At 33.7% G+C, this 16890-nt stretch overlaps 1 long non-coding RNA gene across 1 annotated transcript in view; it reads right to left on the bottom strand.

Annotated features, from left to right (window-relative positions):
* The window catches only part of LOC145291687 (uncharacterized), a 57378-nt gene extending 45403 nt beyond the window's left edge, over positions 1–11975 (bottom strand). Inside the window, exon 1 of the long non-coding RNA XR_013869477.1 lies at positions 8008–11975. This is a non-coding gene — a long non-coding RNA (uncharacterized LOC145291687). The remainder of the gene's footprint in view (positions 1–8007) is intronic.
* Positions 11976–16890: the final 4915 nt, after the last annotated feature.

The raw sequence follows: 16890 nt of genomic DNA, 5'->3' as shown, positions 1-16890 counted from the left end.
TTAGTGTCTGTTTTATTGTTGTGGAAGTTGTTTGTATCAAGTGAAAACCAAGTTTATTAAGAGTGTCGTAGATTTTTGTATTTTTAGTGTGGGTGGGAATAAAAAGATGTCTGTTTAATAGTGAGGTATTTGTTTTATTTTTCTGTCTGTTTATATTATAGTGTATTTTCGTAGCTTTTTTCTTTATGTTTTTTTTACATAGGGGTTACTACTTATCAAGGCCCGAAGGCCACTCAGGGATAAGGGTTATTGCGTGTGCAGTAATCAATGAGATAGTATTGTAGTAATCATTAGTATTGGAGGTTTGATAGAGTGTCTTACTTAAGGGGGCGGTTTGTCAGGAGTTTGTTTATGTTGGACTCGAAGACGTCCAAGTTGTAGTCAGGTGGGAAACAGGCAAGCGGCAGAGAGTTCCACTGGTGTGCAGTTCTAAGAAAGAAGCTTTGCTCATGGAATCTATGTTTGGATTTAGGCACAGATAAAGAGTGGAGAAAATTATTGACAGTAGTTTCAGCCAGACGGGTGTTTCTCGTGAAAGATTGGCGAGGGGGGATGAGGGATATGAGCTCAGACGAGCACCTGCCATGGAAATAGCGATAAAACAAAGACAGGCTCGCAACGTCTCTTCTGTGGGAGGAGGCTGCAGCGAAGAGAAAAGGGCATCCCCCACTAAACCACGAAGTCTATTTTGTACTCTGTCAAGGCAGGATAGGCTGTTTTTAGCAGCTCCTGCCCAGATGTGGCAGCAGTACTCCATCCTTGGACGTACTTGGCTTTTATACAGATAGAGAATTGCATCAGTAGTGAGATATCTTCTGGAGCGGTAGAAGGATCCCACCATTTTCCCAGCGTCCCTGGCAACAGATTTGATGTACATATTCCATTTCAGATCAGGAGTAAAGGTCAAACCCAGAAGCTTGTCAAAACATGGAGCCTCTCCAAGACGAGAAACGTCCATTTCAATTGATGCCAGATGGTGATCAGAGCGTTGATGATGTAAAGATAGAAGCTTCGTGTTGGATGCATTAAAAGTGACCAGCCACCTCTTCCCCCATTGTACTACGTGCTCAAGATCAGAGGAGAGATAATTAGAGAGAAATCATGACAAAACCTCCCCTCGTCATCGGTTTTATTTGAGTGGGTCAGCCATTCCACATTATGGACATTGAAGTTACCGCAAATGTGAATGTTAGCCGAAGGATGAGCAGACAGGATGTGGTCAATTTTCTCTGATATGCTCTGAAATATAGTAACTCAACTGTTGTGGGGGCGATAGAGGGCAAATATAAATGCAGTGGTGTAAGCTAGTGCAACCCGAAAGCACATATAAGGTAAATTAGGGTCTTCTCTGGAGATCTCCCTACAACATGGAAAGCCATCTTTGATGTAGGCACATATTCCATCCCCATGGCGATCTTGGGGGTCAGATTTAGCTGTTAAGTTGGAGTATCCTTTCATTATGAATTCGTCTAGAGAAGTGGTTGGCCCTATGCCAGTTTCACTTAGAAAGAATATATCCGGTTTCGTCTCCTGTAATTGTGTTTCAACCTCTGGAAGGTTGGAACGTAGACCCCTGATGTTGGAGAAGGAGACCTGTTAGTAGGGGTCTACGTTGGTGGAAGTCTTTTTTAAAACATTCGTAATGTATTGAATTTCATCATTAAGATATTGGGGACTGCATATTCTAAAGGCACGCAAGAAAAAAACAATAATCATGCCAGTCTTTATTTTATCATTGTGGTGCGAGTAGTAGTGAATATAATCGTTTTTGTGTGTGATCTTTCTATGTGCTTTGAAACTTAGATCGGTTTCTGATCTGATGAGGAATATATCTAGAAAAGCTAGGGAGTGGTCTTGTTCGGATTCGTGTGTAAATTTTATGGATGGTTCTACTGAATTTAATTTATTTCTAAGTTGTTCTATTTGTGCGTTTATGGGGAGAAAAATAAGAATATTCTCTATGTATCTAAAGTATGTGGCGTTTTTAGGTAGTCTGAATTTGAAAGAGTGTGTCTCTAGGAATTCTAGAAATAAGCAAGCTAGTACACCCTAAGGAGGTTACCATAGGGAGTCCAAATTTTTGTCTGTAGTAGAAATTGTTAAACTGAAAATAGATTCTATCGGTGATGAGTTTTATTATTTGTATTAATGTATCCGAGGAAAAGGGTAGATCGGCTTTAATTTTGTTTAGGCGCTTGTGGAGTAGATTAAGGCATTTTTTGATAGGAATATTGGTGTAGAGGGAAATTATGTCTAAACTATGCATGGATTTATTTTGTATGTCCATATTTTTTATTTTATTTAGGAGGTCGCCAGAGTTTTTAATATGTGAAGTTCTGATAGTGCCCATTAGTGGAGTTAAAATTTGGGCAATAGCTCGTGCTAATTTATGGGTGACGCTTCCGATGTTAGATACTATAGGTCGCATAGGGATGTTTTCTTTATGTGTTTTGGGGATGTCATATAATACAGGAATAGTTGGGTGGTATGCTATGTTATTTATCCATTTTTTATCATTTTTGATAAGTTTTTTTACGGATTTATTGAAGGTTTCGAAATCTTTTTGTATTGATTTTAAGTCTATCGGAGTATATGTATCTCCGTCTGCTAATAGTGTGTGCATTTTCTTTAGATATATATCTTTATCTCTGATAACTATTCCACCTCCTTTATCGGCTTGTGAAATGATGATGTCTTTATTTTTTGTTAAATGGTTTTTCTTTTTTCAAAACAACATAACGTCAACCATCGCTGGTATTTTTATTTTATTTTTATATATACATACATATATATATATGTATATATATATATATATATATATATATATATATATATATATATATATAAAATTGATTAAATTTCTTAATTGCACCTTGTCTCGGCAGCCGAGATAACGCGTATCTTATTTTTATTTTAATATTATTTGAATTCTTTCCCCTTTTCCGTGTACCTATTTGTGAATTATTCCACGGATTTCGGCCTTTTGGATTATTTTGAACCACCTTCCAATTACGCGATTTCCTTGGATTTTACTTGTGCGAATGGAAATTTAATTAACTTTCTTGGATTATATTTTTGGATTTTACCGTTATTGGATACTTTACCTTTCACCAGACTACCCATTCACGTGAAATCACCTTTTTCTTCACCATATTCCCTATGCTTCACTTTTTATTATCAAGTAAGATCTTTGACTTACTTGCAGTTTCATCAAATACTTTTGCATGCAAAATCCGATCCCGTATTTTGCTAATTCCTACCCTCTGATGAGAAGGAAAGTATTTCTTCGAAACTCCGCGGATTAAGGACTATCCACTTATTTAGTGTTTCCTTTTTAAATTAAATATGTTTTTAACTCTTTTTCCAAGTGTTTTTAACATGTTTTATTTAGTATTTGCCCTTATATATATATATATATATATATATATATATATATATATATATATATATATATATATATATATATATATAGTAGCGTTTGTGGGTGTTGGTGTGTGTCGATGTGTACAACTCTCCTACAGCCCACACATCTGGACCATGATCCCCCCCCATCTAGGGATAGTGCACACCATTTTTTCAAGGTTAAGTTCAAAGGTCAAGGTCATGGCCTATGTATATACATTCTCCTACAGCTCACACCACTGGATCGATCATGACCAAATCTGGCATGATGATCGTCTCTTACCTAGGGATGGTGCACATCATTTTCCAAGGTCAAAGGTTAAGGTAATGTTTGGTGCGGCTCTTTCTAAACTCCCCCACCTCGAGATGGTACATACCAAGTTCGGATATCTTTGCTATATCATAAAAATGTGTTTGTGATACTAAATAAATGTTAACCATTGTGATTCTTTGTAATTGTTTCAATTTTTATGTGTAACAATATAAGTGTCAACTTGGATAAAACCTATTTGCTTTAAAGTTCATAGTTGGATTTCAGTCATTCTAAAAGATAGTTGAATAAAATTAAACACCTTAAGAAATAGTTGCTCTTACACCATCAACAAGTGTGTCTACGAAGCGGGTACTCGAGCGTACAGCAAAGTCCTACACGAACGGGTATCTTTACTAGTATGTTATAAATCTATAAAGTTATCTGATGGAAAATTTCAATCATCAACATACAAAAAGTCACGAATTAAAATTAGAAACCGCTTCCTAGTTTTATCCAAGCTAAAAAAATAAAGCATTTTCTAGGTATCAAATATGCAGACTTAAATCACAGGCAACTAGCAGAACATCTCTGAAATAAAACATAGAAATTCATTTTCATTTTGAAGTCACAAACTCCAAACTTAGAAGCTTATTTTTATTTTCAAGAAAAATTAATTAACCTATTGTTTCCTTTATTTGTTTAATGGTAATTGGAAATATGATTTTCTTTAGAAAAGATTTTAAATGATTTGTGTTATAACAGTCAGGTTGCTCTACACCCAGTGTCATATCACTCCTTATTCATCATTTTTTTGTTAATTTACACTCAGATTTCACTTCTCTCCCCCCGGGTGAAGCCAAGCCCAAAATGTTTGTCATGCAAAAATTAATGTCTTTACTAAACAGGAAAATGTAACAAAAAAAAAAAAAAAAAAAACTTTGTCATGGTGTGAGATATAGTTCTGTCTATAGGTCAACCAAATGGATACAGTTGGGGGATCTCTCTCTCTCTCTCTCTCTCTCACACACACTCTCTCTTTTTCTCTCTCTTTCTCACACACACACACTCTCTTTCTTTCTCACCCCCCCTCTCTCTCTCTCTCTTTCTTTCTCTCTCCCTCTCTCTTTCTCACCCCCTCTCTCTCTCTCTCTTTCTTTCTCTCTCCCTCCCTCTCTCTCACACACACATACACACATACACACACGCACACTCTCTCTCACACACACACTCTCGCTCTCTCTCTCTTTCTCTCTCTCTCACACACATCCTCTCTCTCTCTTTCTCTCTACCCCTCTCTCTCCCTCCTTCTCCCTCGCCCTCTCTCTCTCTCTCTCTCTCTCTCTCTCTCTCTCTCTCTCTCTATCTGGCAGCACGTGCAGACTCCTTCATTCTTTCTCTACCACCCTTAATTTTCTTCTTATAACCTTCATGGGATCATCAAACACGCTGACTCAACACTTTTCTTACTATGGCGAGTACAGCTTTCTATTATTTGATTTTCAAATGCGTTCTTATTTACTTTCACTGATATTCCATAATTATTATCTCCCACTCTAATAAATTCACTAACCAGATATATCCTTTTATCATGTGCATATTTCTGACTTGTCTCATCTTTATTACCTCTTCTTTCATCATAGTTAACAATAAATCATAGCGTTTACGCTTAATCAATGAATGAGCGCTTACTTGGATCTGCGCTAATTTTTTTACCGAGTTGGCTACCACGTAGCGGTTGACCGGTAATAACTGCGCTATTTTATAGCAACGAGGTGTATTCAATAAGTTTTTGGAATTCACCAGCTGTAACAATCAGGCTTTAGTAGGATGTATTCCAATTCCTGCTGTAGCTGCTCGTTTGAATCTGAAATCATAAAACATCATAAGATGTGTAGCAATAACATACTGATTTTTCAAGAGTCTACGACAATTTTAAATGCCTGTTCAAAAAAGAATCTGGAAACTTATTGAAGGCACCTCGTATATACGTCCTGTTTGTTTTCTTTCAAATACTCACCTGATTGAAACGTTTAACGGCTAAGACATATCTCATCGTTCGAATTTCTCTTTTGTTTGTCGTGTCAATTTTCACTTGGATAATTCCACTCACATAGTGATATTCTATTCCTGCCATCACATGCTATTGTTTTTTTTTTTGTTTTTTTTTTGTGCCCCCCCCCTTCCCGATAAAAGGAGTGTGAGCCTGTAATTTTACCCTTGGCCGTTCGTCTGTCCACACTTTTCTCAATAACTACGCCTTGGAATTTTTTGAAATTTTGCACAAACATCAAACATGATATGAGTAAAAAAAGTAACAGAACATGTTTTCCTGGAAAACTCCGGTTGCCCTTCTAGGGGTGCCTTTCAGGTTAAAATGGCTAAAATTGACATATATTTAAAAAAAAATTGATACCTTGGATTTTTATAAAACTTTCTGAAATGTTGTAACTAACTGATTTCTTTATAATTTTGTTTTTCTATACTTCGCAATAACTCTTGGGTGTGCTCTAGGGGCTCTTTTAGGACTAATAAAAGCACTCCATTTTGGGGGTTATTTTATCATATTTATCCAAAATTTTCTGTGAATGTCTATTTAGCAGTTTTGCATGGTGCTGATCTCAAATTCAAATATGTTAAGGCCTTGGGAACTTTTGGGGCTAAATTTGGGGGGGGGCAAATGATGGACTTAGTCATTTCTTTTTTTGCATGGTGCAGAACTCAAATTTACATATGTTAAGGCCTAAAATTGCTGCGTTTGTTCATTATTACCAGGATCTGACATCCCCTGGGGACTTTTGAGGCTAAATGGGGGTGAGGTGAGGGCAAATGCTGAACCTAGTCATTTTTTTATGCCTCATTCACTGTGCCTTCGCGGGGGAGCCATGTATGCTTCACTTGTTTGCTTTAACAGCATCTTTCTCTCTACAAGATCATGAACATCAGCATACAGAAAAAAAAATGACGGATCAAAACTAGAAAGGTTTTTCTTGTAAAATTTAAGCACCACAAATCAATAACCTGCGCAGAATATGCATAACTAAATGATAGAAAAGCTACAAAGCGAATAAACGTGAAACAAAACATATAAACTCATTGTTATTTATATGTGGACAATACGAGGGAAAACGTTTTAACAATAAGAAATACACACAGAATTCAATGTTGGAAATCAATATTTTTTATATCTGCATAAAACATTATCTGTAGACCTACAAACATTTTTATGAAAAAAATAGAATCTGATTATAATGTATAGGAACTGATTAGCTATTCAAAAAATTATCTAATTGAACGGTTCATACATTAGTCTATATCTCTATCTCTACTATTATAGAAAACGAACTTTGTGTGCGAGAGTTCGTTCCCTATGAACTCGAAACGGTTCCGCCGATTTTTATGAAATTTCACAAAAATATAATTTATGCGTCAGTGTTCTTAGATGGGTTTTGTATTAGAAACTCTTCGATAATCGATAATCGATAATCGATAATAAAAAAAATCCGATGAAAGAAGGAACAGGCGATTTTGACCAAAGTTAACACCTTATACAGCCTAACATAACAAGTGCATTTGAGAAGTTTTATTACCGCACAAGCAGAAAGGCCATAACATCAAAAATAGGTCCTTTGATATAACAGGGGAGCGTTTGAAATGATGTTTCTGTTTAGAGCACAATTGAACCATGATAGTTGACGTTTGAATTTTGAACTTTAATTCAAGCCGTTATATATAAAAAATAATTTTATAAAATCAACAGTAGATTCTCTACAGTGTAATGTAGACTACGATGTATTGTGAACTAAATCACTGCGGAGGGGGGATGCGAAAATTCCACCCGATGTACTTCGATGGGTCCACAACTCGAGCAATCAATCAATCAATCAATCAATCAATCAATTTGATTGAAAAAAAAACGTGCGATTTCATCGATTCCCGATTGCAATAAAAATATGCGAATGCGAAATATGTTCTATCTTTTTTTTTTTTTTCATAAAAATGTTTGTAGGTCTATAGATAATGTGTTTTATTCCGATATAAAAAATATTGATTTCCAACATTGAATTCTGCGTAAATTTGTTTACAAAGACAGCAACTTTATAATTGTGGCTTAGTTTTCATTTACACACGCTTTTCACGTGTTTTCACGTCTACTAGATTTGTTTTTATTGTCACTAAAACAGGGTTTGAATAAAAATCCATGATAATGAATCAAACGTGATTTAAATATAGATCCATGATAATAAGCTTAAACATAGTTGAAATATGATAACAAAAGAACTTATATGGTTTGTGCAGAAGAACAGTTAGTTGTTAATGTAGGGAAAATTGTAGAAACCAAGAAAATGGCTTACCATTAAAGCGTCCGCGTGTGTGTGCATCATGTGGATAAAAGGAGGCCTCATGGAGAACGTGGACTGGAAAGGGTTGTATGAGATTCCTTGGAGACTGTTGTTGTGTGTTACCCAACCACTTTGCTGTCTTGCTATTTTTATTACTTTTTCCTTCTTTTTTGTGTTACAAGCTATTTCGGCGTTATGAACAAATTCTTCATAAGTTGTAGACTCCTCCATTGCTTGGAAACAATTTACTGAACGACGGTTACGAAAATCTTTGGAGACCATTGCTGCGTGTTACTGAATCACTTAGATGTCTTGCTTTTTTATTACTTTTTGCCTTCCCTTTTTGTGCTGGAGTTAGTAAGCTTACATCATAAATAAACAGATCAAAATGTTCTTTGATACACCAGGGACATGTGAGAAAATGTTTGCTTTTAAAATAAAATATTTTGGCTTAATTTTTGTTCACATCAAACAAAGCATATTGCACTAAATCGTTAAAAATTAATACCATTACAAGAAGAAAAAAATCACCATAATAATAAAAAGCCCATTTAAAGATTTATTTGAAAAACGAATGAATATTTATCTTCAAATAAAAACATATAGTTTTAGCTTTCTTAAATTTCAAATTTTAATAACAAATAAATAAACTGCTTAAAATATAAATATCTTTTAACATTGCTATATTTCCCCGGTATTAAATTCTCGCTTTTACTTGCACGTGTTCATATGGAAAATAATTCCTTGTGTTTAAGAAAAGAAAATACGCCCACTTTTGGACAAGTTCGTAATTTCCTTCGGCAATCCGATTCAACGGAAGAACTTCCGATCGTATCTTCAAACTTTATTCTGTGACATTAGCAGGTCACATGATTTGAGTGCAAGAGCATGTGTATTTACGACAGTCAAGATATAACTGATGTTCAATCTCCTCTTGTGATATTAACCTAGGCCCATCTAAATGGTTTTGTAATCTTCGAAATAATTGATAATCTAAGGAAACTAGGTCAGGAGAATATGCTGGATAAAGCAAGATTTCCCAATCAAATTCACTTAGCCAGTAGTGCTCAGTGAGAACGAGTATTATCGTGATGGACAGTGACTCTTTTTCTGTTGAGTAAAGAAAATTTCGAGTCAACATGAGTGAGAATATTGCAAAAAAATATGAATGATGCTTTAATAATCTGAAAGAAAATGTTATGAATTAATGTGATAGGTTATGTGATTTTATGCATAAAACACATTACAGTGGTTTAAAATTTCCTTTTAACAAACTGACAAAAACTTTCGCATCGATCTGGAAAAAAAAACAATTGTATCACTATATTTGCCGGCGCATTTTAATATTTGCAGTCTTTGACGGCCATAATATTGCATGTACCTACAATAGAGAGAAGAAGAAGAAGAAGAAGAAGAAGAAGAAGAAGAAGAAGAAGAAGAAGAAGAAGAAGAAGAAGAAGACGGAACAGAAAAAAGAAGAAGAAAATAAGATAAAAAGAAGAAGAATGCGGACAGAGATTAATAAGACTAGGAAGAATAAGAAAAAGAAGAAAGTACAGTCAGTTTAATCAGATAGTATAAAAACACTTGTTTAAATATTTTTTTAATTTCGTCATTATTTTTGTAAATATAATAGTGTGTGCTTGTCAAGATACTACAGCTGTTACATGTCTGATATTTATATTATGAAAAATCACAAACACCTGCTTAAAATTTGCATTTCTTTGTTATTAAATATTTCAAATCAAACATCGTATGTTTTATTACTGTTTTCATGTTTACGATAGACCAACAAGAAAAGTTCTTTTCATGTTTAACTAAAGATAGTTATTTATATCGAGAGATCGTTTTTTACGAATGAGCAACCACTTATCAAAACTAAAAAGTCATCCGAGGAAGAGGGTCAATGAGATGGATAGGTTGTCATTTAAATGATGAAGAATATAAGAAGGTCAAAACCAATGAATGAATACTTATATGAGCGATTTATGACAATTATTTGTCGATATTGGATTTGAAGACGAATATGTTGTATTCTGCAAGCAAGCAGTCCCGTGGTAGATGTTTGACAAATGGAGAGGGTATTGGAAATATACTGTTCATAAAAATTTCGGTTAATCTTAGGCATATAGATGAAAAAAGGAAGGTGCTTTTATGCTGTTGTAGGAAGACGAGACCTTACTACAAATGCCTTAAAAGGATAAACCAGAGATTGGAGCTCAGGCGAGCACCTTTCACGGAAATAATGACAGAACAAAGAAAGGCTAGCAAGGTTTTATTAGTTAGAATAGAACAAATAATTATTGCTAGATTCCAAAATCGATTTTATACTCTATCAAGGAAATAAAAAGTGCCCGGTGATCCCCTGATTTAACTCTTATATAGATGAAGGATGTTACCGTGAGTCAATTACTTTCTTAATAACCTTACAAATAAATTGAATATGTCTTCCATTTTAGATCTGAAGTAAAAGTCAACACTTATCAAAACAAAGGGCTTCCTCAAAGAGAGAGCCATTAATTTCAACTGGATCACAAGAATCCGAGTGATGGTAGTGAAAGGAGTGAGGTTTGGTTTTAGAGATGTTAAAGTAAGGTCACTTTGTACTCCTCGTTTCAGATCAGAAGAAAGTGAATTAATAAGATATTGATCCCCAATGCTCTTCAAAGTGTTGCCATAGAAATTTGCGTCATCTGCATAAATGTCGGAAACTGTTCTCAGAACATAATTTGGAAGATTATTAATGAAGATTAGGTTGGGTTCAGAATAGAGTCTTCAGGTACGCCGACGTTGATGCTTCAAATTTTTGTCCATCAACTACTTTTATAGAATTATCAAGGAGAATGAATTTAATGATTGATAAGACATCGCCAGATATTCAGTGGCTAGAAAATTTATAAAGCAATCTTTTGCCCCAGATCCTATCTGCGGTCTCTACAAAATTACTCAGACAATTTTTGGTCTAAACATTTGAAATTTTATATAAAGTGTATTCAGACATAGGACAAGCCTGTTCTGTAAGTATTTTAATGGTAAATGCTCTGGCGAACTGCAGACACTTGTTCCCCCACGATGTAGACACTCTCGACAAACTCGACAGGCAGCTAAATCCCACCCCCACACAGTAGAGATCCCTAGATGTAAAAGATCTTTCTACTCCAGTAGTTTCTTCCGCAGAACCTATAGACTCTGGAATTCCATTCGAGGTCCTTGCTTCCCCAACTGTACTGACATGCAGAAGTTCAAGTATAACGTGAACCGACATCTTGCTGCCCAAGTAGTTGTTGCCCCTAATAGTAGCCCCTACACCAAAGTGGCAATTTGCCTTGTTTGGGGTGAAAATAAAAAAGAAGCTTTTTACACAGTTTTTGGCCGAAAATTTGGCTGCCAAAGGGGTCAAAGTTTAAAAGATTTAATTTTTGCGGTCTCTAGCAAACTATTCAGCCAATTTGGGATCTAAACATTTGAAATGTTCCATAATGGGTATTCAGACATGCAGCAAGCTTTTTAATCAGTTTTCGGGCGAAAATTTGGCTGCCAAGAGGTCCAAAGTGAAAGAGTTGACATTTGCAGACTCTACCAAACTCCTCTGCCAATTTTGGAGCTAAACACTTAGAATTTTAGATGTAGGTTAGCTGGACATTAGTCAAACTTTTTTAATATGTATATACATATACAAATAAAGTTATGAACAGTACATAGGGCATGAGAAAAGCCAGGATAAACTGCTAGTATATATAAAAGCAAAACTCACTGTTTGTTTGTTCGTAAATAAACATGCCGCATGAGCACCGTAAAGGCAGTGGGCAAGTGTTTATTTAAAAATGGACATTTGCACCACTCCCATAGGCCGTTGCGTAGAACTGCCGCCTATTAACGTGATTGTTGTAGGCTCAATCCCCTGTCAAGGAAAGGTGGTAGTCTAGACGCACTGATGAGTTGTGATACAACGAAACAGTACTGTATGTGGATGACTCTATATATATATATATATATATATATATATATATAGTCATCCACATACAGTACATATATATATATGTGTGTGTGTGTGTGTGTGTGCGCGTGTCTGTATATATATATATATATATATATATATACACACACATATGTGTGTGTATATATATGTATGTATGTATAAATATTACAATAGAAAAATGCGAGCATGAAAAGTAATATGGTTAAGCTTAAACATGGAAAAGCAAAGGAGTAGTTGTTAAAACTGGAAAAGAAAAGGACAAGATATTCTAGTAAAAAATATAATAAATTTATAACTTAATATATTGCAGCATTAAGAATTGATTATATAATGTTATAAATTGAAATCTAAAAAAAATCATAATGCTGCAGGTATTTTAAGTTATAAATTTATATTTTTTACTAGAATATCTTGTCCTTTTCTTTTCCAGTTTTAACAATTACTCCTTTACTTTTCCATGTTTAAGCTTAAGCATGTTACTTTTCAGGGTCGCATTTTTCTATTGTAATCCATGATTTTTTCCAGGTTTCCAATAAATTCACGTGTTCTTTATTTAATTTCAGTCTTACTTTTTGCCCCATAAACATACATGTAATAACAATGTACGGCACTCATCTGCTTTCAATAAAATCCTCCAATTATCTCCCTTTCTTATTTTCATTCTTTCTGTTTCACTTGTTACTTCTCTTTTCGAATTAGTAGCAACAGTAGTCGCTGAAACGACGTGGTTACTACGGAAACCAGTCATAAAAAGCGTCGCTCACCTCCTTACATATTTTCACGATTTTGAACACCAGAAAATTCACCATAACTCTTGTTTTACTGAACGAAAATTGAAATTTTTTTTCATAATATAGCTAAGAAGGTGATCTATAAATTGTAATAATTGTTTGAAATTTATTTTAAAAAATGAGTGAACGGTAAAGTTTTAAAGCAGTTCTAAATAACTAAAACTGCCACTTAACTATATATTCAAACACTACCGTGTTTGAATTATATATATATGTGTGTGTGTGTGTGTGTGTGTGTGTGTGTGTGTGTGTGTGTGTGTGTGTGTGTGTGATTTGTTTTTGAATGAATTCAATTATTTACGAAAGTGCATTTTTACCTAAATGCAAGTTGGGAATAATTTTCCCTTTAACCAATTAGGTTCCCCCACATGGGGAGCGACATATATATTGTTTTTAAAATATAATTATCTACTGACACGTGTTTCGTCGTCTACGACTCATCAGAGACCCGATTTCGAATCTCGCTAGATTTTCCTGGCATTTTTTGGAGTTATCTTCCTCAAAAACGATGATCCTTCAATCTTACTTTCTTACCCTTGTATCACATCTTCCGCCGTAGGAAAGAGATAAATATCCCCCATTATATTATTTTTAGTTTGTACAATTATGATATATTATTACTTTTATTAGTTTAGTTACTTTTCTTATATCATGTCAATGATGACTGGATTTCATACAATATTTTGTGCTAGGTGCCCCTATTCAGCGTTGCCCGGGAATCTTTTAGCATCATTTTCTATCCGTTTTTTGTTTGTTTGTTTTTTGTTTCCTTTTTTTTTCCTGTTTTTTTTTTTTTTTTTTTTTTTTTTTTACGATGCGAGTGTCTTTTCTCTAAGTAAGATTTAAAATTTTCAATGTACGTATTCCGGCTATCGTTTGGTTATACGAGTATTTAATGAAACAAATTTGGTGTAAAAACTTTAACTAATTCTGTGAAGGTAATGATTTAATCTATTTATAACATTACTGCCAATAACTTCAAAATATTTACTCTATTAATACACGAGAAGGAGCTAAGAAATGACTTTATATTCGACAGTTTAACACTTGTTAATTTCTGTCATGGAACAACATTTTGTTTTCATTTTGAAGATCTCAAAACAGGGAGGGAAACAATTCAATTACATAACAGAGAGAAATAAATCATCAGTTATTGAATTAAAATAAAATCAAGGAAATTCCAATAATACAAAATACATTTTTTACAAAATATAAACTTTTTTAACAGTCCAAATTCTGAAATAAATTAAATTTGTCATTATATGAAAATGTATGGCTGAAAATTTATAAATTCTTTTAAACAGTCGTTATTGGAACGTGTGTGACGTTTTTGTTTTAAGAAAGCATTTTTTTATAAAATTCATATTTTCGTAACAAAGTCAAAATTCTGAAATTTTAGTAAGCAATAAAATGAAAAAATAACCATTAAAATTTATAGCTTGAACAATTATTATTGGAATGCATGTGACTTTATTTTTCTTCTTTACAGGGATACTATTCTCTTATTAGAGAAAACGACTCTGTTCTGAAATTGAGTTAAATTCTCTCCCCCTGTTTTGAGTTCTTCAAAATGAAAACAAAAACTGATGTTCGATGACAGTAACGAACAAGTGGCGACAGTTTAAATACTTCAAGATTTATTTCAAACTTCGAAAGGTTACGAAGTAATTTTTTTTTCACTTATTAACAAAATATTAAATTGTTTGACTTATTTACGAAGAAATGGATGTGCATTTTAATGGATTGATTATCATAATTAAATCAATTTAAAATATTTTTTATTTCGTTCTCTTTTACGCTATCTTACGTTGATTCGACGTAGACATACGCGAAATCCTCTCCTAATTTTATTGATATAAAAATAATCCGAGCAAAAACAGAAGACTTTATTTCAGACATGAACAATGGCGACAGTAGAGGTCGTTAACAACGTTGCCTTGAAAACAGCATGAACGGTGATTATGGAGGAGAGAGATTAAGCACAGAAACAATGTTGGCAGCTGTGTATTTTAAATATGTCAGCTAATACCCCGGTACGCCAGTCCTTCAGTACGTCAACCTACCGCTTAGTGGCGTTGTTACACTTTAATTTAGAATTAAACAAAAATACAGAATAATTAAAAAAAAACAAAAAAAACTATATAATGTCCGTACTCGTCAAGGAACGAATATATCATATTCTAAAAAGCACATAAATTGATCAGTAGATTTTTTTTGAAAACTAAAAGCATAATTTTTTATGACGAGTTCGCCATGTTTTATAAATAAAGGGACGACAACTTAATTTGAAATATCGAGATCATAATCAGCCTTGTAATGGATACAATCTACTATTAAAATCTCTAAAATCGAAAAAATGATTTCTACATAAAAAGTACTTGATCAATTTATGTGATTTTTGGAATATGACATCTTCGTTCCGAGATGGGTACGTACACCATAAATTTTTTTTGCAATTTATTTTTTTTAACATGTTTAATTCTAAATAAGCACCAATTTTTCTAAAAAATAAAAATTGAATACATTTTATTGTGATTTTTTTTTTTTTTTTTTTTTACTTTGTGCTAATTTGGAAAATGTCGACATTAAAACAAGAATTCATTATTTTTTATATCAAATTTTATGAGTATTTATGAGCATTTATGTGATAAAGACGAATATACTTGTAAATTGTATTGATTTTTATTCTTTAGAAAAAATTACGCTAGCAGAAAGCCATTGGCTGGCGACAATCATCGATTGATATATTGACGTACTGACGAGACAAACAATTGCCGCTTGTTTAGTCAATATATGGTTTCTCATGATGTTTTCTTGTTAATCGAATGTTTTTAAATGCACACCTTGGCTGCCTTAATGCTTACTCAAAATATACGATTTTAAAAATATATTAGTTTAGTTACTTCTTACAATAGTCAAGTTAAACGCAGTAAACGTTATTTGGATTCTTCGGACTACTGTTCTCATGTTGAGTGTTATTCTACAACGTTTATGCCGATCTAATCTCTGACCTTCTTTAAGTGTATCTTGTCAAGCTCAGAAATATTTCTGTTGAACTCGGGAATCTTTCTGTCGAACTCGGGAATCTTTCTGTCGAACTGGAGAATCTGTACGAAATTTTGAATGGAATCCTTTATTTTTTCCACGGGGATATCATGCTCTCGTTATGTAAGCCAATTAATTCGTAATTTTATTTTGAGTGTCGCCCGCACTGAGGATTGAACCTTCAATCTACATAAAAATGTAACTTTACAGCTGAATTTTACCAAGTATTTTATCCATTACGTCATGGGTCCTGGCTAACGTAATGGGACCATACTACCTCCCGTGGATTAAATAAAGTGTTCCGTTCGAAATACCGTGCGGATTCCTGAGGTCGACAGAAAAATTCATGAATTTGACAAGATATACATGAAGAAGGTCGGAAGTTACATCGACCGAAATGTTGTGAAAGATATCACTCAAGATGAAATCAGTAATCTGAAGAATTCAAATAATACTAATAATTAATCCTCATCCAAAAAAAAAATCAGTAATAAGAGAACGTAATATATATAGGAATTTATGATGTGGTCTCGGTCCCTTTCCCACCCTACAAAAAAGAGGGAGCTCAAGAGAAGTACAATGTAGCTTATGTCTTGCCATTATTTCCAACCGACAAACCTATTGCACTACTTTCCGGAAGTGATAATACATAGACGGATGACCTCTTGAGATCGAACAGTACAGATACTAAGACTCTGATCCAGACCTGAATGCCAGTAATACTTTTGCAACATTTCAATGTCTATAATTAGGTGAATAAAATACAAGGGATGCTGAGGATGATGAAAACAGTTATTGATATATTATTTATTATGCTATTATTTTTTTTTGATGCCGATGTTTGCGCAGATAATATAAAGAAACTATTTATTTAGTCCGCGAGGCTAAATATAAACAAAAATATCACAAAGTAGAAAACTAATATGGCGCTGTGTGAGTCTCATTTTTCACTTTGTGATATGCTTTATTTATTTCCATTCCCATGTAATAAATATGCAGATTGTCTGTGATAGTTAAAGAAATATGACTTTAAGAAAAATGTTGCATATATATATATATATATATATATATATATATATA

The sequence above is a fragment of the Euprymna scolopes genome, chromosome 2, assembly GCF_053919585.1.
Source record: "Euprymna scolopes isolate OS-2025 chromosome 2, ASM5391958v1, whole genome shotgun sequence".
Lineage (NCBI taxonomy): Eukaryota > Metazoa > Mollusca > Cephalopoda > Sepiida > Sepiolidae > Euprymna > Euprymna scolopes.
This window is presented reverse-complemented; position numbering and strand designations above follow the sequence as displayed.